General features: G+C 54.5%; 1 protein-coding gene across 4 annotated transcripts in view; it reads left to right on the top strand.

Moving 5' to 3' along the window:
* Positions 1 to 20,948, top strand: part of PAX7 (paired box 7) — a 100,131-nt gene that overhangs the window by 29,705 nt on the left and 49,478 nt on the right. The gene's annotated exons all lie outside the window — the stretch shown is intronic.

Below are 20,948 nucleotides of genomic sequence, written 5' to 3'. Positions count from 1 at the left end.
TGAGGTCTGTGACCCCTGCCCACATTCTGGACGGACACACTGAGGGATGCTCAGTGGTGTGACATAACCTTTGTGAAGAAGGCCTGGCGTTGCCCCTTTGTTCCTCCTTTAGCTGGCTCGTCCCTTCATTCATTCCTGCCATCATTATGCGCTTGCCCTGTGAGATAGCCTGCAGCTTCCGGTCAGGCTTCTGCTTGGAATGAGGAAAAAAAGGAAGCTGGTATCCAACATTCGACAACATTTTATTGGTTCTTTATTATACGAGAATGACATGCTTGTGGTGGGGAAAAGAAAGTCACAGGCTAGAAGGATGTAGAAGGAAAAGGTTTGTCCTTCCCCCGACCCCTGGCCCCCCGAGCCCCATTTAAATATTGCAAATAATTTGGGAATCTGATCATCTAGATATCTTTCCTCCGGGAAAGGTGCGCATGTACACATATGTTTATTTTGGCAAAATGGGCTCTGCAGCACGCCCCGTTCTCGACTTTGGTAGTGAACGGCACGTTGGGGACGTCGTTTTCTGGAGGCTGGTACAAGGGGGCTTCCTCTTCTGGATGTCTCGCTGACAGTGAGTTCTATCAGTGGCTTTAGTCGCTGTTGGTCTGACAGGTGAGGACAGAGGGTCCTGCCCCCGTGCCTGTGACGTTCACCTGTCCATTCTAGAAGCCATTGCTGTCCCCATTTTACAGAAGGTAAGACTGAGGCTCAGAGGCCAGGAATGATCACCTCGGGCCTCCTGCTGGAAAGTAGCTGAGATGGAATTTGAATGCGAGTTTTCCTGATTCTAAGTCCTCTGGAATATTCTGGGGTGTGTGGAGGGGTTGGCCCCACCCTAAAATGTAACCGCCACGTTCAACGGACAGACTCCAGTTAAGAACAGCAGCCTCTCTCTGAGGCGAAAAATGAGCAGCCCTGATGTTCTCCTGACCAGCCAGGAGCCGTTAGGTGGCTTTAACATGAACTAGAAGTGAACGTCAGCTGCTCCCAGCCCGTCCAGGATGGATCCCTACCACCCTCCCTCCCCATCAGAGAGACAGGGAGATTTAGTAAGCCCACACCTCCCCCATTGACGTTAAGAACATGGGGTGTCAGGGTTCTAGTTTTCTTTCCTGATCTGGGATCTTGAAACTCACAGCTCCTCCAGATCACTGTACAAAGATGAGGCTTTGGAGCAAAAAAAAAAGGGGGTCTCCTCCATCAGCGCCTCCTCCCCTGTCAGCCCTGGAAGCATCCAGTCTGACCCTCTCACTTTCACAGATGGAGGGGCAGAGGCCCCAGAAAGGTTAAGTGACTTGCCCAGGGTCACACAGCTGATGAGCGGTAGGTCCTGCACAGATCCCAGCGGGCTGGAAAGGTGATCTTATCCCTCTGACGCAGCGGTGACCTCTCTTGGGGCCCCCCCCACGGCCTGGAGCCACATCTGGGTTTTTTTCCCTCCCCACTATTGAGAGTCTTCTGAACCCAAGGAGGCCAGGAGGCGTAACAGATGGGGAGCTGGCAACCTGGGAAATGAAAGGCAAAGCTTCCCATGTGGCCGGTGCTCGGCAGTTTCCGGAGCTCTCCCAGGACTGCAACCCTCCCAATCCTCTGTGAAGTGGCCCATCACCCTTGTTGTACACATGGGGAAGCTGAGGCCCATAGGGTGACAGACACCAGTAGCTCTGAGTCACACAGTGAGCGATGCAGTGTCAAACCTGGAGGAGGGGCAGGTTTTGGACCATCTAGATCAGTGCCCCCACTTTACAGATGAGGAGGATGAGGCTCAGAGGAGGGGGAGCCAGGAAATCCCTACTCTGGGACCTCTTCCCCAGACATAGGCTGACCCCTTGGACACATGACAGGTGAACCCCAGATCCTGAGAGGAAACAGGAGAATGCAGTCCCTTTCCCAGAAAACATTTCATGAGGTGCACTCAGAGATACCACCTCCCACTCCTAGTGATTCTAACTGTGGGGGTGTCAGGTGGTAGCGAGGCTCCCAGGTCCCGGAGTCAGCTAGACCCAACTGCCCATCCTGACTCTGCTGTGTGTCCTTGGGCACATTTCTCTGGGCCTCAGCTTCCCCAGGGGCAACACGGGGCTTCATATAGATTGTCCGTGTCCCTTAGATGGTATGACCCACACACACAGGTTAGCAGACTGCCTGTTTACTGTAAGTGCTCGATAAATGTGGATGGCTTATTGTTCATGCAGTCAGGGCAGACGGAGAGGGGTTGAAGGCGACTCGGCTCTCCGTGGCAGTGGCCTTCACGACACTCTAGAGCGTTCATGGTCTCTGGGCAACACAGAGGGCTGAGGTAGGAGACTGAGCTGATGAAACTCATTCCATTTCAAAATAATTTAGTGTGGAGGGGAAAATGCCCAGCTCTGCACTCACCCCAAACCTCAAGCCTCTCCCACCCCCTCCATGCTCAGTGGCCCAGTTGTGGTCTAGGGGACACCCTAAGGGCTCTGACCTGTGAGCTGGTTCTTGGGGTGGCAGGCTTTCAGCCTCAAGCCCCAGGAGGGCTAGTGGCACAGGTGAACGCACCTGCATGTACCACATTCTCTCTAATAGCTGTGCAGTAAGAGCTTGGGGGAGCCCCGTGGGGCCTGCCTCCCACGTCTCCACCCCCCATGCCAGGCAGTGTCTGTGGGACAAGCTTCCGGGTGGGGGAAGGGGTCAGTGGGCCCAGAGGTGACTGTGGAAGCCATCTGGCCAATCATGGAGCCCAGGCACCTCCCCACTCATTCCCTGGCAATGTCCTCGGGGAGGGGGGCGGTTCAGCCCTTCACCCAGGTGCTACATGGCAGCGTTCCACCTGAAGACAGGCTTTGAAAGTCAATTATTTGAAACCAGGGAAGCCAAGGCCTCAAGGGCCTCTCAGAGCAAACAAGCTTTTGGCACGTTTGGAGGAAAGGAAACAGGATTGAATTTCCCTCCAACTCACCTGGGGAGACATTCAGACTGGTTGGTGGGGGTGGGGGACAGGCATCTGGGAGCTTGACTCCAGTGGTAAGCGGAACGGGGCAGGGGTCCTTTGGGGTCATCAGGAAAGGCCCCTGAGACATTCTATAGCTTCCCCCAAAGCAGCTGGTGGTAGGGCATGGACTTACTGAGAGCGAGCATTCTTCCTTCGGTCCGACTCCATTCCCTCCTGCTGCAGATCCAAGACGGCATGATCCCAGGGGCTTGTTCTTGGCTCAGCAGCTGAGCTGAGGAGCCAGGTTCAAGTCCTGGCCCTACCACAGCTACACGCGCGTGCCGCTGGGCAGCCCGCGTTACTGCTCTATGTCTGCTCCCCGTCTGTAAAACGGGGGAGAAAAATAACATTGTGAGGTTCTTGGTCAAGCGTGAAGTCTTGCCGAGAGGGAAGGGGCAGGGAGACGTTAGTTCTGCGGCTGGGCTTCCCCTCCATCCTTCAGAGAACCTCAGGGCAAAGAAGGATGCTTCGGTCTCACAGCCCTGACTTTGCAACAGCCCCGTAAAGGGAGACCTTTTCCCAAGAAGCCAGATCATCACACGACAAGGGAGCACAAGGCAGCCCAACTCTAGCAGGTGTACTCTGGAGGCTGTAGTTGGAGGGGTTTGAGTTTAGATGTGAGGAAATGCACACTTATAGTCTTTACAAGTCACGAGGTCCTGGGGTGAGGAGGGAGATGAGAGGGGCCGGTGCGGGGGAGGTATTTGCTCTGGGAATGTGGTAGAGGCAGTGGGCCTCACCCCACCTCCCGCCCAGTCCCAGGAGCTGCTGCCTCATTGTCACCTTTGTCTGGGACCCCTTCCCCTGAGCTGGCCCAAGAAGCACCAAGGTTTGGGGAGGGTCTAGTCTTTTCTTTACCCCCAGCCAAGGCCAATAGGTCACATGCCCCCTCCCCAACTCCCAGTTCTCGCCTCCCTCCGAAATCTCCATCATTTTTCCTCCCACACTCTCTCTGAGCCTTGCTGCCTCGGGAGCTGAATAGGAGATGGGCAAATCCAAAGCAAAACCCAGGGGTCCAGAGGGGTGGCTCTCAGCATCCCAGTGCCCAAGCTGCACCGCCGACCATGATTCTGGGATTCCAGTGAGCAGCCCAGGTTGAGGACCCTTCACCCAGAGTCAGAGCTGTGGGTGTTGAAACCACACGATGCCTGAGCCTCCCCCTCCGGGCTTCCACATCCTCACCTGCAAAAACCCAGTGCCCTCTCACAGATAGAAGGGCCACAGCGTGTGAGACAGCACCTGGTACCTAGTAGGTGCTCATTAAATGCTTGTTAAGGTAATAATGGTTTCCATTCACGGAGCCCTGCTCCGAGCCAGGGATTTTTACATACATTTACATAAGCTTTTCTCTGGACCTGGATTCCTGGCTTGGCATGTCTTTCCCCAGAAGGAGGGTTGTCTTTGTCCTGGTTTTGGGCAGGCTGGTGTGTCTGGAGGCCCTGCAGGAGGACCCTGGCTGGTTCCTGTCTGGACGCATCTTAGGAAACCTTCGGCAAACAGTGACTCAGCCCCAGTGCAGTCCCTTCCCAGGCCAGGTCCTCAAGTTTCTTCCTGCAACATGTTAGAGCCCACGAGGAGATGGCAAGCGATTGTGTTGGTTTTCTTTGGGGCCCTCGGGAGGGATCAGGGGCCAAAGGACAGGAGTCTCTCTCTTGCCTCCCCTTCCTCAGACACTTGCTTTGCCTGAGCACCCCTCTGCCTCCTAGATGCTAGGGCTCAGAGAGGCTAAGTGACCAGCTCGAGGTCACCCAGGATTTAGACCCACAGTGCCTGGTCTCCAGAGTCCCCTCGTGCTGGCAGCCTGCTGTTTCTGCCGCAGGAACAAAGGAATGATGTTTCTGGATCCTAAGCCTGGCTGGACACCACTCATTCCCTAGCACTTGGCCTTACTCGGCCTTCTCTTTGGTCCTCCTCCCAGGTCTGCAGCAGCCGCTGGCACTGCTTCCAGCCTGACAGCGGAGGTCAGGAACCCAGAGCATCTTTAGAGCTCCAGAGCCTGTCGTGACTCGGTGGCCCCAAGACATAGCTAACGTGGAGTTATTGGCAGCATGGTCATGCGTCCCTGGCTGGGGAGGCTTGCCGTTGGTCACACCCTGAGAGTGTCTGTGGATCTCTGGGACCAGAGAAGGGGCCTGACCTCTGACAGTAGTATGAGCTCTTGCACTGACCTGCTGTGTGTCCTCTGGCAAGTCACATGCTTTCTCTGGGCTCACTGTTCTCATCTGTAAGATGATGAGATGGGACTGAATGATCTCTTAAGTGCCTTCTAGTTTGAACTTCTAGACTTCCCTGATATGGAAAGGAGGTCTCAAACGTTAGAGACCCAGTCCACATGGAGAAGCCATCCTAAACAGGGAGGCCGGTGCCTGCACCAGTCCTGAGACTGACCCCAGCCTCTGCCTCTCTGAGCCTTGGTTTCCTTATCTGTAAATGGACTAACAGTGTGACATTAGTTAGAGCCACTAATCCACACGAAGCCCGTCATGGTGCGTGGCACAGAAGGGCGGCTTCCGAGTTGTTGGGGAGGCCCCTGGTGATGGTTTCTCTGCATTCCAGGGCCCTTGTCTATGGAGTGGGGATGCGAATGCCAGGATTCAATGAGATCGTAAGTGCTGGGGCCTTGGTGCCTGGCGAATGGTCCCAGTTCCTGTAAGATCAGCTGTTTGCACGGGTGTGACTGGATCTTTCTCTCCCTTCCAGCTCTCACAATGGAAGCAGGGGCAGTAGAAGCTCGGAAGCGGGCGGAGAGTGACGGGGGAGTGGGTGGCTTTTGGTTGCCCAGTTCAGGGTCTCATTCCGTCCCACACGTCCTGAGTGCCGGGCCCTGGGACCTGCTGCCTTCCTCCCTGGCTCCAGCCCATGGCGGTGGCCGTTCACGCTGCCCCAGCTGCCCAGCCCTGGCCCAGGCCTCGTTCTCCAGCAAGTACCCTCCTCTACCCTCTCAATTCCCCCTTGGGATGGGGGCTGGCTCTCAAACCCTAATTCATGAAACCTGCTAACTTATAGCCCAGATCCACAGTCCCTCGGGAGTGTCCATCTCTCTGTCCATCTGTCCGTCTGTCGCATGTGACTCACTGGTCTGGCCCCAGGGCCTGGGGAGTGGGTGTGGGCCAGCCAGCAGGGGCTGCGGGCTGTGCAGACCACAACCCACACCTGCGTGCCACCATCCACCTGGGTCCTCGTCCCATCAGGCACCACTTAGGGGCATGTACCCTTAAATGTGGAGGGCGAAGGCAGGGCGGGAGATGCCCTCAGAAATGGAAATGGGACCCATTTGTTTATAATTTACTCTCTGACACTTAACGGGAACCCGATGGGACCAATAAAGGCCCCTCACTCAACCAGCTCCTACCTCAAAAGTGCTGGAGCCCGTCCAGTTCTCTGGAGGCAAATGCATCCGGCAGCGGAGGGGACCGCCTCGCCTCCCCCCCATCGCATGCCTCCCTCCCACCCTCCGGCCCCTCTCTAAACTTTTGAAAGATACCTCCCTGTTCCCAAGATCAGTGGGGCTGCCAGCCTTTCCAGGCTGTGGGGCAGGAAGGTGGGGTGGGGTGGGGGGGCTAGCTTGCAAGGTAGAGAGGGGCCAAGGACTAGAATAGTCTGGGCACAAGACAGGCAAAGCGAGGGGGCTGGTGATGGAGGAGAAATCCAGTTTTCAATTTTCCTTAAGAGAAAAATGAGTGCATGAGAGACAGAATAATTTTCCAGTGTGCAGGCTGTAAGTGAAACCTCCTTGAGACATTGCGAGTTATTAAGAGGAGGAAAGAAAAGAAATTGTGAAATCCGTTTGCCTTTAGCGGGACTGTACAATGAACTCTTATTTCCAGGGGAATCTAATTAGCGGGCAGGCAGCCGAGCCTGAGAGCAATGGGAGCCGAAGGTTGGGCTGGGGGGCCCCCCATGGCTGCGTGCGAGGGGGCTGGGAAGGTAAACATAAGGGCTTGGGGGAGGTTCAGCTGGCTTGAATTCGAATCCCGCATCTCGGGTCTGCTTTATGTCTTTGGATAGGCTTGGCGCCCATTGGGCACTCCATCTTGGCTTATTCCCGTCCTTCAGCAACCACAGAGGTTACCAGTGTCCACACCTCCAACACAAACCCCTCCCTCGTCCCCAGGCACGCTCGAGAATTCCCCTGACTCAGAATCTCCCCTCTCTCACCACTGACCCTCTGAATCTGGTCCCTGGGTCCCCTCGCCTGGCATCTCACGTCTGTGAGGCCACCAAACAGTCCCCCTCCCCTGACCCTTGCAGGATATGTAGGACTCTTTTACTAAAAGATCATATTTTGTTGTCGTTGTTCAGAAATAGGCAACAGAAAGTGAAATCGTCCCTGACCATAGGCACATGCACGCACACGCGTGCACACAGTAGGACCATGGCTAACAGTAGGTGTGTGTGTCCTTCTGCACTGATTCCCCAAAGCCCAGGCCCCAGTACCTTCCCATGAGAGCCATCTGTATCTCAAATGCCCCATCCCCTTCCTCCACATGCAACCCCAGGCCAGAGGAAGCTGGTCTTTCCAGCTGCCCCAATCAGGGCTATTTGGAACCGGCGCAGTATGGCACTTGGGAAGAAGGGGAGGGCGCAGGGGAGGTCAGAAAGAAGAGTTGGTGTGGGAAGGTTCTCCACCTTCCAAGGCCTTTTCTCCACCCTCACTTAGAGAAATGAAAGATGGAGCGGCAGTGGTCTGCACGTGGGCTCAGAGTCCCCATGGACTGGAGTCCCGGCCCACACGTGGCCACGTGCAGCTGTGTGACCTTGGGTAAAGCATTGCCCGTCTCTGAATCTTCTCCTTGGAACCGCTCAGACATCAGGGCCCACCAGGTCTGAGTGTTGGGGGCTGATGCCAGTTACCAGGGGCACCAGCCAGGCCAGAATACCTGGTTCCAGGTAAGGGCATCCCTCCCTGTGTTCTCTCTGTGGGGAGGACCACTTGCCCTTCAGAACGGGGAAGCCCCATCCCTCAGCCCCTAGAACTTGACTTTGCCCTCTGAGAACGGCTCCATTTTCAGATTCCACCCCCTCCCTGCGGGTTTAATGTAGCGAACCTGTGGCTGACCACATTTTGGAAAAATAGCATTATATATTCTATCAAGAATCAGCAAATGGGGCCCAGAGTAGTAATTGCCCCAGGGTGCGAGTAACAGATTTTATTTTTATTGATCAAAAAAAATTTTTTTTTATCAAAAGCACATCAAACTAGAAAAGGCGTAAGCAGCAGGATCAAATTGGATTTTAACTCCCTTAAAAACTGGCTCCCTCCAGCAACCCACTTCCAAAGCCGAAGACTCTTTGCTAGGAGATGCTTACGGTCGGGGGTGGCTGGGCAATCACCCCACGGCAGTGGAGGTGACTTCGAAGACTTCATTAAGACCCCACATTTGCATTGGGGTCACCTCTGAGTGGACCAAACATCTGGGTGCAGAAGGGGGAAATCAGCGGAGTACATGTGTGTTGGTTTCTAGAGCATCAGTCCTCTGGATCTCTTGGAGCCGTTCAGGTGGTTAGCTGGGGCTCTCAGCTTGGTGCCAGACGTCTGCTGTTGCATGAACATCTCTAATGAGATGGCTTTGCTGGACGATCCTAACCTGCTCACCAGGAGTCACGCCGGCTCAAAAAACAAACTGTCAAAGACGTCTGTGGGAACGTTCCAAGTTATTGCATGGCTATGGGCACGTGGGAAGAGGCCACACAATCATGCCTTCACTCGCTCATTCATTCATTTAGCCACTGGACAAACATGTGTTGAGTTCTTCCCATGGGCCCAGCCCTCTTTTGGGCATTGGAAATTAAGCAATGAACAAAACAGATTAAAAAAAAAAAAATCATCCTCTTGAAGCAGAAACATTGCCTCTCCGAATAATTCAAACTAGGAGACAGGAAGGTGGGTCAGGGAGGAAGCAGGTGTCAGGTGTAGTCCCTGACTTCAGCCTTCTCTTTCCTGGGACGTTGTGGGGAAGGGGAAGAGGACCCAGGTAGTGAACCAAGGCAGAGAGAAAGGGAGGAATGGGTCCTGGTTGGGACTCCAGGCATCCTGGGCTGTGGTCTGTCAAGAATCTGATGACCCAGGGGCACCTGGATGGCTCAGTTGGTTAAGCGTCTGCCTTTGGTTCAGCTCATGATCTCTGGGTCCTGGGATTGAGCCCTACCAAGGCGGACTTGCTCCCTGCTCAGCAGGGAGTCCGCTTCTCCCTCCCCCCACCTCCATTTGCGTTCTCTCTCTCTCCTCTCAAATAAATCAGTAATCTTTAAAAAAAAAAAAATATATATATATATATATATAATGACCCAGACACCATGGCAAGTGGCAGGAGCAGGTACCACAGAGAAGAAAGTTCACCTGCCAGGCTTGACTCCTTGGCTGGGCCCACCCTGGGCTGAGTCTTCTCCCCGCCAATCCCAGTGTGAAGAACATGTCAAGTTTGGGGTCCGTTGTGGGGCAGGGGATGCGGGCTTGACACTCTCTTGCAGTCCCTCTGTTCTGATAAGATGGAAAAAGAGTCATATGCGTCCCTTCCCCTAGAGCAGTGTGGTTTTTGCGTTGGCTGTTGCTGCTTTTCTCTGTTTCTGTAGAACAGTGGCTCCAAAGTGGGGTCCCCGCCAGCAGCATCAGCACCACCTGCAAACCTGTTGGAAATGCTCTTTCTTGGCTCCATCCACCTGGGATGGATTGGGGCGGGGGGCGGCACTCTGTGTTTCAGCAATCCCCCCAGGGGACTCTGATGGCCTAATGCTGGTCTGCAAGGTATGGCGGAGGGGGGGGGGCGCTCGATTTACCTGGAATGTATTTGGTGACTTTGGGATCCACAGGGGTTGATGGAGGCTTTACAACTTAGCATCTGAAAAAGTCTCCATGCCTTTCCGAGGGTTCCTGGAGGAGCACTGAGATGACGGGCAGGAAGGTCGTGAGAGGACATGGTGCCTGCTGAGCTCCTGGTACACAGGACGCCCTCAGTAAACCGGAACCCCCGTCTTCCTTCTGTTCCTTGACAGTGGTGAACCAATAAGATAAGAGCCTAGTGTTTCATGGGGCCAGTGCTGGTCACCTTTGAAAAATCAACTTCAGGGGCGCCTGGGTGGCTCAGTGGGTTAAGCCGCTGCCTTCGGCTCAGGTCATGATCTCGGAGTCCTGGGATCAAGCCCCGCATCGGGCTCTCTGCTCTCTCGGGGAGCCTGCTTCCTCCTCTCTCTCTGCCTGCTTGTGATCTCTCTGTCAAAAAAAAAAAAAAATCTTAAAAAAAAAAAGAAAAAAAAGAAAAATCAACTTCATCAACTGTGAGAGCAAGAGAATCACAGCATCTGGGAATCATGCCCCAAACAGGGATGATTTAGTCCCACCCCCCCCCCTTTTTTTACAGGTGAAGAAACAGAGGCAGGGGACACATCATGTCCCAGCCTCCCCGTCCTCCCCCCAGCAGCCCTCTTTTGGCCGGTCAGCCCACCTCCTCCCCGCTTCTGTCCAGTCCTGAGTTGTCTTGCACAGAGACACACAGTGAGGAGTCTGAAATGAGCCCCAAGGTGCTTCCCGGGAAAATCTCGAAGCCAGACTTTGCGTCTGTTTCATTCTGTGCTGCACCTGTTGTGGCTGGCTCGAAGCTGGCACATGCTGGGCACCTATGCAAGGAGCGGGTGGGTTCCCATCTGAGGACAGGAGCCTGGGGCAGGGAGAGGGGGTGGTGGGCCCCGGGAGCCCCCTGCTCTCAGTGGGCACAGGGGATGACCCTCCCACCGGCCCGCCAGAACCCTGGGCCCTGGGACCTGACTCTGAGCCGGTGTCTGCTTTCAGGACCAAGTTTTCCAGGGTTGGGGCATCTGCCTGACATAATACATAACAGTAATTAAGAAATAAGCCGCCTTGCCCAGCTTCACAGCGATCATTTGGCTAAGTAACTACCATGGTCCAGTGCCTCAAAATCACCATTAGAGTACGCTCCTTATGGCCATAAAATTTCTCGTTTTCTGCCTTTCATCGGCCTCCCCCTGCAATCTTCGCCTTGCTTTATTTATACATTCGTCCGCAAACAATGGCAATAAACTCTTTCCCAGAGTGTTGCAAATCAGAAATTTGTCCACATTTTTCCACCACCTTCCACTGTGGACCTGCTCTGCCTGGGAACAGCTCAGTCAGGCCAGCTGGAGAGGCCGGGATGCGGCAGATTGATGGGAGCGGGACAGGGTGGGGTTGCCCGGGAGAGCGGGCGGGGAGGGGAGGGGAGGCCGAGAATGCACCATGAAAGGCCTCTGGCTGCCCAGCGACCAGCCCAGCCTGAGACACAAGGGGCCCAGGACTGGCCTGGGGAGGGGCGGCGAGGGGAGGAGAGGGAAGAGAGGGAGGGAGAGGGAAGGGGGAGAGATCAGCCTTCTTCCCTACCCCCTTCCCCTAAGAGAAGAAGAAGGGCCTGAGGACGACTGAGAAGCAGAATAGGAGGGTCTTAAAGTCTGTCCTTCCCTGTCCCCACAAGAACAGAAAAGTCTCTGCTGTCTCACTAAGTGCACTGACTTAGAATCCCAGTCCCTTCTGGAGCTCCTCCCTACTCCCATCGATCGGTCATTATTTATCTACCAATAGGCATTTATTGAAAGCCCTATTGTGTGCCAGGAGCGGTATTGAACTCTGGGAGTGTGAAGTAGTGAATAAGTCAGATATAGCCTTGGCCCCCTTCTCAGGATTGTTCCTAGAGATCCAGGAGGACCTCTGGTTTTTAGGGATCGGGAAAATGATGCTCAAGAGGGATTCAGACTTGCCAAAGGTCACACAGCAAGTTGGAGGCAAAGTCAGGAACAAAATTCAGGGCTCTAACCCAGAGCTCCTAGTCTTACCCACCAGACTCTCTGGGGTCCCGCCTCTGGGCAAGGTGACCGTTGTCTCATCTGGCCAGGGTGCTGGGAGCCTGTAACCAGGGTGGAGGGTGCTTCTGCCGCAAATATTTGCATTTTACCCAGAATTCCTGGAGGTAGCAATAGGTGGAGTAGTACCTCTGGTTCTTGGCTTTGGTTTTGGTCTCCAGAGAGGAAGTCTGTTCTAGGAGGTGGCCTTCCCAGGTCAAGCTTGTAGTTCCTAAGGAGGGAGGGTGCCCTCTATTAATGCGTCTCACCTGCCCCTAGCAGTGGAAGCCTGGCTTGCTTTTCCGTTCCTACCAAAGACTGTCATTAAGAACATTCTAGGGGGGCGCCTGGGTGGCTCAGTGGGTTAAAGCCTCTGCCTTCGGCTCAGGTCATGATCTCAGGGTCCTGGGATCGAGCCCTGCATTGGGCTCTCTGCTCGGCGGAGAGCCTGCTTCCCTGCCCACCCCCACCGCCTCCCCCGGCCTGCCTCTCTGCCTACTTGTGATCTCGGTCAAATAAAATAAAATCTTAAAAAAAAAAAATTCTAGAATGACAGGACCCACAGTGGGGTTACCCAGCACGGGGAACACCCAGTTATAATAGAGAAATCAGAGTTTCCACCTTCAAGACACTCCCAGTCTGATCGGGAAAGCGCAACCTCTCTCTAAGGCCGAGGGTCCTCAGTTCGATGGCAGGGAGACGCCGTCCTCACACGCAGGAAGTTCAGCAGACCCTTTCGCAAGCCGGATGATCCGGTGCATTTGGTTAACAGAAGAGATGAATTAGACGTTCATCGTCCGTCTCCGGCAGGAGCCAATGCCAAGCGCTGGGACGGTGGCTCGGGTGGCGGATGCGTCCCTCGGGGGTTCAGGGAGAGCCTCGTGGTCTAGGTGAACTCCAGGTGCAGCTTTGCAGGAGGGGGGTCTAGGAGATAGAGTAGAGCGTCAGCCTAGGCCCCAGCACGGTACGAAGGCCTGGAAGGAACCTGCAGGGTAAGGGGCTCCTGGGCCCTTGCAAAGCCATCGGATGCCTGGCTCTAGTGGGCCTCCGGGGCCAGCTGCCCGGCTTTCATTTACCCTTTGAGCCTCCTTTCCCCACCTGTAGAATGCAGCTGATCATACCCGTCCCTCTTAGGGTCTCCCCGGGATGCTGCGATTCGTGGCAATAAAGGCACCCGGCGTGGCCAGAGCACGTCAGCTGCTGCTAGGTTTATTCTCCGGAGGCCTTCATGCCCAGTCCTGCCACAGGAGGCTTTGTGCGACCTCAGAGCCCTGTCCTCAGGATCCGAGGGTCCAGCGAGCCCCAGGTGGAAGCCCTTCCTCGAGGCTGAGTCTGGAAGCAGGGGGTTCAATGGACGAAAGGAGGCAGGGGCCAACAGGGGTGCTGAGCCCTTTTCCATCTCTGCCTCCTTCGATGACTTAGCAACTGGCTGAACCCCTCTGCTTCCCGGAGTTCTAGCAGCGAGGAGGGGCGAGGGGGTGGCGGGCAAAGCCAGTCGGGCCAGCAGGCTTGACTTCTCAGGCATATGGCCCTTTCACAGTGGCATTGTGGGGCGCCGACGGGTGGCCGGCTTGCCTTTTCCTCGCCCGCCATGCGGGGCAGCTTCATCTGGCCGCTGGGGCCCCAGCTGCTGTTTCCCCTTCGTTGACCTTGAGGCCTAGAGCCAGGCTTCTGCCAGGACCTGCTTCCTGAGGGCCGGGCTCCTTCCTTGGCCCTTCGTGCCTGTGAGCGCCTGTGCTCGCCACACCCTCTGCTCAGCGGGCCACCTTGTGCGTCGGTGATGGCCTTCCTGGGGGAGGGCAGGCAGGGGTGGTCTGTGGGCCTCCTGGGGTTTGTGCCAAGCACTTGGCTATAGGAGAATGAGGGAGGAATAACAAAGGGGTCGCCGTTCATTCAATCATTCATTCACACGTGCATTCATTCCTTTGTGTTGTGTGCTCTGAAAACGTGCCTGCCTGTGGGCAGGGTGCAGAGGGAGGTTAAATTCTCGGCCTATGCCAACACCAGTAACACCAGCAGTAATGAGGGGCGCCTGGCTGGCTCAGTCGGTAGAGCATGCGACTCTTGATGTCGAGGTTGTGAGTTCGAGCCCCACATCAGGAACAGAGATAACTTAAAAATAAAGTCTTTTTAAAAAAACCGAGCAATTGGGGCGCCTGGGTGGCTCAGTGGGTTAAAGCCTCTGCCTTTAGCTCGGGTGATGATTCCAGGGTCCTGGGATCGAGCCCAGCATTGGGGGGGGGCCTCTGCTCAGCAGGGAGCCTGCTTCCCCCTCTCTCTTTCTCTCTTTCTCTGCCTGCATCTCTGCATCTTAAAAAAAAAAACCAGCAATCATCGCCATCATCATCATCATCATCATCATAATAGTTCGTGTACATTGAGCACTTACTGTATACCCAGCGCTGGTATAAACTCTTGTCTTATAGCAATTCATTTAATCTTTGTGCATGATGACTTATGATTACTTTCCTCGTTTTTGCAGATGAATCTGTGACCCAGAGGAGGGGAGTGACTCCCGAGTTAGTGTGGGGAGCAGTCCAGGAGTACCGTGTAAGAGGCACCGCTTGGTGTTTCTTGAGGTCACTCCCACCCCCACCCCGTGTAGCCGCATGGCACCCCACGGGGTCGGCACGCGGATTCTTATCCCCAGGAATGGGTGGAGAGATGGGGATCCCAGAGGGTGAGTGACATGTTCGGGGTCACACAGCATCTCAGGGTGTGAGCCTGGAGGACCAGCTGCCCCCTGCCAGGCTCTCTGAACCAGAGGGGACTCTGGGTCTGGAGGCATAGCTGCTTAATGTCTCAGTGTGGGCAGGGGGCTCTGGATCCCAGCACCATCCCATTTCAGAAATGAAGAAAGCGAGTTTCAAATGTTCAACAACGCTGCCCAGCATCTATAGCTTGTCAGGGGTGGATCTAGAATTCAAACCCAGGTCCATCTGACCCCACGTTTCTCTCCCCACTGCCTGCCAGCCTGGGCCGTAAAGATGGGACCCATTGACAGGCTTCCTTTAGGTGCTAGCATAGTGAGCTCTGCTGCCTGCCCAGCACCAAGCGTGGCTCTTCCTGTCCTTACATGAGGTCGATGAGTAAATGGCTGAAATAGCGCAAAGAAGAAGTGAAGAAAAACTGGTGATTATTTGTAAGGTTGTCTTAAAGTCAGAGGAAGAGTATTAAAGGAGATGGTGAGCTGAGCTCCTCCTATAATGGGCTTGCTCGTGCCCCCAAGTCACCTGCCCTCTCCCCTCCCCTAGCTCACAGCTGCTGTGGCCCCTTCCAGAACTCCGCATCTGCAGCCTATGATGCCAACAGGTTAAAGATTCCGAGTTGGAAGGACTCTCTTGAGATCTTTGTTTTAACCTCTTGCTTTAGCAGGGAAACCTTATTTTATTTTATTTTATTTTTTCAAAGATTTTATTTATTTATTTAACAGACAGAGATCACAAATAGGCAGAGAGGCAGGCAGAGAGAGAGGATGAAGCAGGCTCCCTCCGAGCAGAGAGCCCGATGTGGGGCTCCATCCCAGGACCCTGGGATCACGACCTGAGCCGAAGGCAGAGGCTTTAACCCACTGAGCCACCCAGGCACCCCGAAACCTTATTTTAAATAGCTACTCCCAGACAATTCCAGCCCTCTACACACTCTCTCTTCTTTCCCACATGTGACTTGGGCTTGGTTCACAATTCCCTACAGAGACAGTTCTGGTTCCATCGCAAGACAGTGTAGCCCTGAATCTGGCAGTGCGACGACACAGTACCAGTTCAAACAGTACTGCTTCCTTCTTCCTAGAGATGCTCCTTCTTAGCCGGAATGTATAAAGAGTGCCCTCTAGTGCCTAAGAGCAGTACTAGGCTGTGAGCTGAGAAGCCATGACCCAAGAACACCCCACAGGGCTCCACATTTTATAATGCAAATTCTGTACCTGCAGTTCCAACTTTTAAAAAGGCAGCCTGGTGGGGATGGATAGGGACTTCCCAGAGAAAGAAAAGGTTTGTCAGGTTTAGGTTGTAATAAAGTGAGAGTTCCACTTTGCCTCTCCTTTCCTTGAGTTGGGAGAGTGAAGCTGGGCCATTGACTCAGTTGCTGTAGAGTCGGACAGAAATCCCCACCTCGTCAGTGCCTCTCAACCCCCAGGAGTCCTCCCAGAGGGCAGGACTGAAGTGAACCAAGTGCGGACAGTTTGAGCCCCAGCAATGACAGCACAGAGGTGGGTGCCTCTGAACCAGGTGCGGGGGGGTGACCTAGGAAGGCTTCCTGGAAGAGAGATCCCAAGCTAATCAAAAAGGGTGAGGATCAACAGAAGCTCACATTTCCTGAGCACTGCTGTCCCTGGTACTGTTTCATGTGCCTCAGTATCCTCTCATTCATTCATTCATTTGTTCATTCATTCAACAGATATTTATTTGGTCATTCACTTTGTGTCAAACATTGGAGACTTATCAGTGAACAACAAAGATGAAACCACCCATTTTCATGGAGTTCTAGTGATGGCCCAGACGATGGGGGGGAGGGGCAAAAAAAATAGAAGAGTTAGCCCATGTGATTGTGATATGTGGTGTGGAAAAAGGCAAAGCAAACAAGGTGGGCATGGGGGGCTGTCTCTAATATTATCCATGATTTATATCCAGGCCGACTGCTTCAGGAGCCTGTGCTCTGAGATGTCTGCTCACTTTGGCCCAGACAGTGGCCAACGGCAGGCCTAGGGGGGCACGGGGAGGGCGCTCAAGCAGAGGACACAGTCTGTGCAAAGGCCTGTGGTTTCCAGAGCAGGAGATGGTTGCTGGAGTCCAGGGAGAGAGGAGAGGGTATAATGAGCCAGGGCTGGGGGTACGGCTATAGGTGGGAGGTTTGGAGCCCACGAGAATTCTGAGTCCCGTACCTCTCCCCCACCCCTGCTTTGGTGCTGGGCTGGCTGCCTGGGAGGCACTAAGTGGGAGGGCGAGGGTGCTAGGGCAGAGTACCAGGTCTTCGATCTGGACACCGGGGTGGCGGTGCTGAGGTGGGTACCCAAGAGAAGTGCAGGCAGAGGTGGTGGACAGGAGGGGCTGGCCTCCAGGGAGCTTCCATGCAGAATCCAAGCCTGGCCTCTCTGTGCCCCCACCCTCCCCCGAGCTTGGGATCCCAGCTTCCAGCCCTTGTGTGGGTCCCGGCTCCCGCAGGCATTGGTTACAGCTGAGTGGTTCTGCGGAGGGGCCAGGAGGGGCTCCCGCCCTGGCCCCAGCTCTCTGGGCCCCCAGCTGAGCTGTAAATGACTTTTCCATTTTCCGAGACCTGCGCCCAGGCCTGTTTGGTATTCAGGGACGCCAGGCCCACACTCGCCAGCTCTCGGCTCTGCCCGAATTACTTGATTAAAACGCATATCAACTATTATGTGATTCGTTTCTCTGCCGCAGCTCAAGCCGGGCCTATGTTAAACTGTAATAAAGACTGGGTTTGGAGGCAGCAAGGAGGGGGAGCGCAGGAGCCCGGGTGGGAGGGCGTCACTGGGTGGGGGTGGGGGCTGCACTCAGAGAAGGACCCCAAACCTCAAGGCCACCGCTGTCTCCCTCAGATCTAGGAGGACTGGGATCCGCAGCTTCCTGCCCTCTGAGCAGCTGGTAGAGTTCCATCTCCTTTCAAGTGTCTTCCTCTGGCCAGAGGGAGAGCAGGAGAAGTTTGGGGACAGGGATGGAGAACAAGCCACCTGGGTCCCCCTCGCCCCCCCACCCCTGGCTCAGAAATGGAATTTTCCACCACCTGGGAGTACTCCGTGGCAAAGGGGACTTTCGCTGGGCTGGGAGTCCTGAGTCCTGGGTTATCTTCCCAGCCCCACCACCCCAGGACTTCACTGATCATCTGTAAAATGGGGCTAATAGTGCCTGCTAGGTCCTCTGGGGTTATTGGGAGAGACTGCAGCGGAACAGGGACAGACCTTGTAAACTGTAGGGTGCGGCGTATACACATTGGGTGATGACTGTTGCTGTGTGTCCGAGTTCAAAAGGCATTTTGTAATTGTTCTGCCAAGCCCTATTCATCTAAGAAGGCTTTTACTGAGCGCCTGCTGTGTGCTAGGCACAGTGTCTGCTCCATTTGGGGATCTCCCAGTCCAATGGGACCTAGAGACCCAGAAACAGGCAGGTTCGGGGTCCCCTGATGAGCCTTGAGAGCCCATGAAGGGGCCCAGAGACCAACGTGGACACGCTCAGGAAGCCTTGCTGGGGGAGGCCCCCCATGAACTGGGTTCTGCTGCATGAGCCAGAGGAAGCCCAGTGGAGGGGGTGAGGCGCTTCAAACAGAGGGAGCTCACGATTCAAGGCAGGAGGTGTGAGTTGGTCTGGCTTGGTCCTTTAAGGATGCCGAGAGCTGGCCAGAGAAGCGGGTGGAGTGATAGGCTCATCTGCGCACGTGGTGGGACCTCACTGGTATCGCAGAGGCTTCCAGAATTAGCGGCTTTGAGTGCCAGCAGGCTTGGGAGGAGGGGCAGTGGCTGAGGTAGAAGCTGGAAGGGATGGTCCCTGGTGATTTTCTCTCCACTTCCAGCAACCTAGCCTTGGGCTGGGCTCGGCCCTGAGCAGACCTCATTCTTGCCCACTTTTAAGCTTTGACAAACCCAACAGCTCCTGTCACCCTTCCTGTCCCTCATCCATTTCATTCTCAGAGGCTCTCCAAAGTCCGGCATCTGTCCTGTGTTCTGTGCCTGTCCTGGCCCCAATACTTATGGAAGCCGTGCTTCCTCTATCAGACTGGGAAATTCCCACAATGGGGTGTGTGGGGGGGGTGATACCTCCTCCATCAGACTGGGAACTTCCTAAGACAGAGGTTCCCCCATAAGGTTGGGAGGTGGGGCTGTTTTATCCTTGTGCTGTGTTGGACTCCCCACATCCCTGAGCAGAGACAGAATCCAGGAACGCAGAGAGCGGGTCCCTTGCCATATCCTTCTGTCTTGGGGGCTCTCCCCACACCTGCATGAGCTCTGTCCCACCCCTCTCCGGGATCTTTCCATCTCACAGCTGTTTGGGGCAGAGGACAGGAGCTGCTGCTGGCCAGGAGGCTGCTCCGCCACGGCCCACCCCCAGATCCTCTGTTCAGTGAATGTGCTTTGTGTCCATACTGCCCATGGGACCCCCTCCCCGTGCCCCTCTGGGTTATGCAGTGAATTTCAGGATCAAATCCTTGGGAAAAGTTGTCTTTGGCTCTGAGCCCCAGATGTGCTGGGGAAGGTGCCCCAGGATGCCAGCTGTGCCGGCTTGGCCTCCTCTCAATGATGGGAAGCTGGGCAGCCGGGAATGGGGAGATGAGGGGGTTGGATCTGACCCCGGGTCTCTGCCTTTGGGGACGGTGTAGGCAATGATGAAGGGAGGGCTCCTTGCTTTTGTCTTCTTTGTCCTGTGGCATCACAATCAGGGACAGTCTGGCAGTGGCCAAGAAAAAGAAGGGGTGACTGCCCAATGACCAAGACAGTAGGACGGAGGGAAGGAGACCTGGGACAGAGGGGTATTACTCAAGCCCAGATGACATCCGAGCTCTGGATGCAGCCCTATGACAACGTTGCCCATCGTGCCATTTGCCACGCCAGGCCTTGGCAAATACTCTTACCGTGACCTAGAATGTCTGTCCCATCCCTAACATCTAAGAAGCTGTATTAGGTGTTTGGGGGAGGGAAGAAGAGGCTGTCCCTTGTGGGAGAGGCCTAGACCTGATTGTATAACAGACCGTTAAAGGAGCTGAACAAGAACAGGCGTGGACACTTCCTGAGAGATTATGTGACTCAGTTTCTCCCATCTGTACAGTGTGATCACAGGATTGACTCAGACTGAGTGCTGTGAGCACAGTGTACCCAGCCTGGGGTGGGGGGCACCACCTAGCAGGTGCTCTGTTGATGCTCTAGTGAATGACAGAACATCTCCAGAGAAGGAGATGGGAGGGGAAGGGGAGAGAAACTGAAGGCAAAGAGGAAAGAGAGAGAAAGCAGGAATGGGAGGAAGATAATCTCTGACAACCTGCTTCCTCTTTCCCTCTCTCTTCCTTGGTCTTTTCTTCTGGCCCTACTATGTGCTCCTCACATTCCCCCGGGGGCCACAGAGGGTACAGCTCCAGAGCCCCGACTAGGCTATTCCTTGCTAGCATCCCCTCTGCTGGACCAAGATGGATAAGAAGCACAGGATCAGTGGGGTTGGGAAGCCAGTTCAGTCCCCAGGGTGTTTTCAGCTCTGATGCCAAGGAGCTTGATCAAACCGTTCCTGCAACCTCATTGGTCTGGCACCTGGTCTGATAGCCCCATCTAGAGCTGAGAAGTAAGCTGGCTCCAGACTCCTGGGCTCTCTCTGCACAGGAAGCAATGATCTTCACTCACCCCCAGACTCCAGGGGGGGTGGAGAGTTGGGGCCATGGCCACAACCAAGGTTGTCAGGTAAGGTCTCCTTTTCCAGCCTGGAAGTTTACTCACAGATCCTGAAACACCCCAGGAAGGGCTTTTGTGTAGAAGTCAAAGTCCAAACCCTTCATATTATAAGCAGGGAAACTGATGCCCAAGGAGGGAAGGTAACCCTCCTGGGGTCATGGTTCTGGGGATTTAGGGGTGGAATCAGGTCTGGAATCTAAGCTTCTGGGCTGCCAGCCCTTAGCACATGCACGTGCTCTCTGTCTCTCTCCCTCCCCTTCTTCTGGCCTTCCTCCTAGCCCTAGGTTTTGTTTTGTTTTGTTTTGTTTCTTAAGATTTTATTTATTTATTTGACAGAGAGAGATCACAAGTAGGCAGAGAGGCAGGCAGAGAGAGAGGCGGAAGCAGGCTTCTTGCTGAGCAGAGAGCCCGATCGATCCCAGGACCATGAGATCATGACCTGAGCTAAAGGCAGAGGCTTTAACTCACTGAGCCACCCAGGTGCCCCCTCGCCCTAGTTTTGTGGTATGTTCCCCAAATGCAATAGCACTTCTGTTTAAATGGTTGTTTTAAAAATACTAACTATAAGTAAACATAAAAGAAAAAAAATACACTAGCTCTGTCTCCCAAAGGCTAATGTTTGTTCATCTTTTGAGTATAGTGTTCCATGCATGCTTTTTCCAAAAACAGGATCAACCTTTGCACACTGGTTTTTACCCTGCCTTTTCCCTTTTTTTTTTAAGATTTTATTTATTTATTTATTTGACATAGAGAGAGATCACAAGTAGGCAGAGAGGCAGG

The sequence above is a fragment of the Lutra lutra genome, chromosome 4, assembly GCF_902655055.1.
Source record: "Lutra lutra chromosome 4, mLutLut1.2, whole genome shotgun sequence".
Lineage (NCBI taxonomy): Eukaryota > Metazoa > Chordata > Mammalia > Carnivora > Mustelidae > Lutra > Lutra lutra.
The sequence above is the reverse complement of the archived record's forward strand: the minus strand, read 5'-3'. Positions and strand labels throughout refer to the sequence as shown.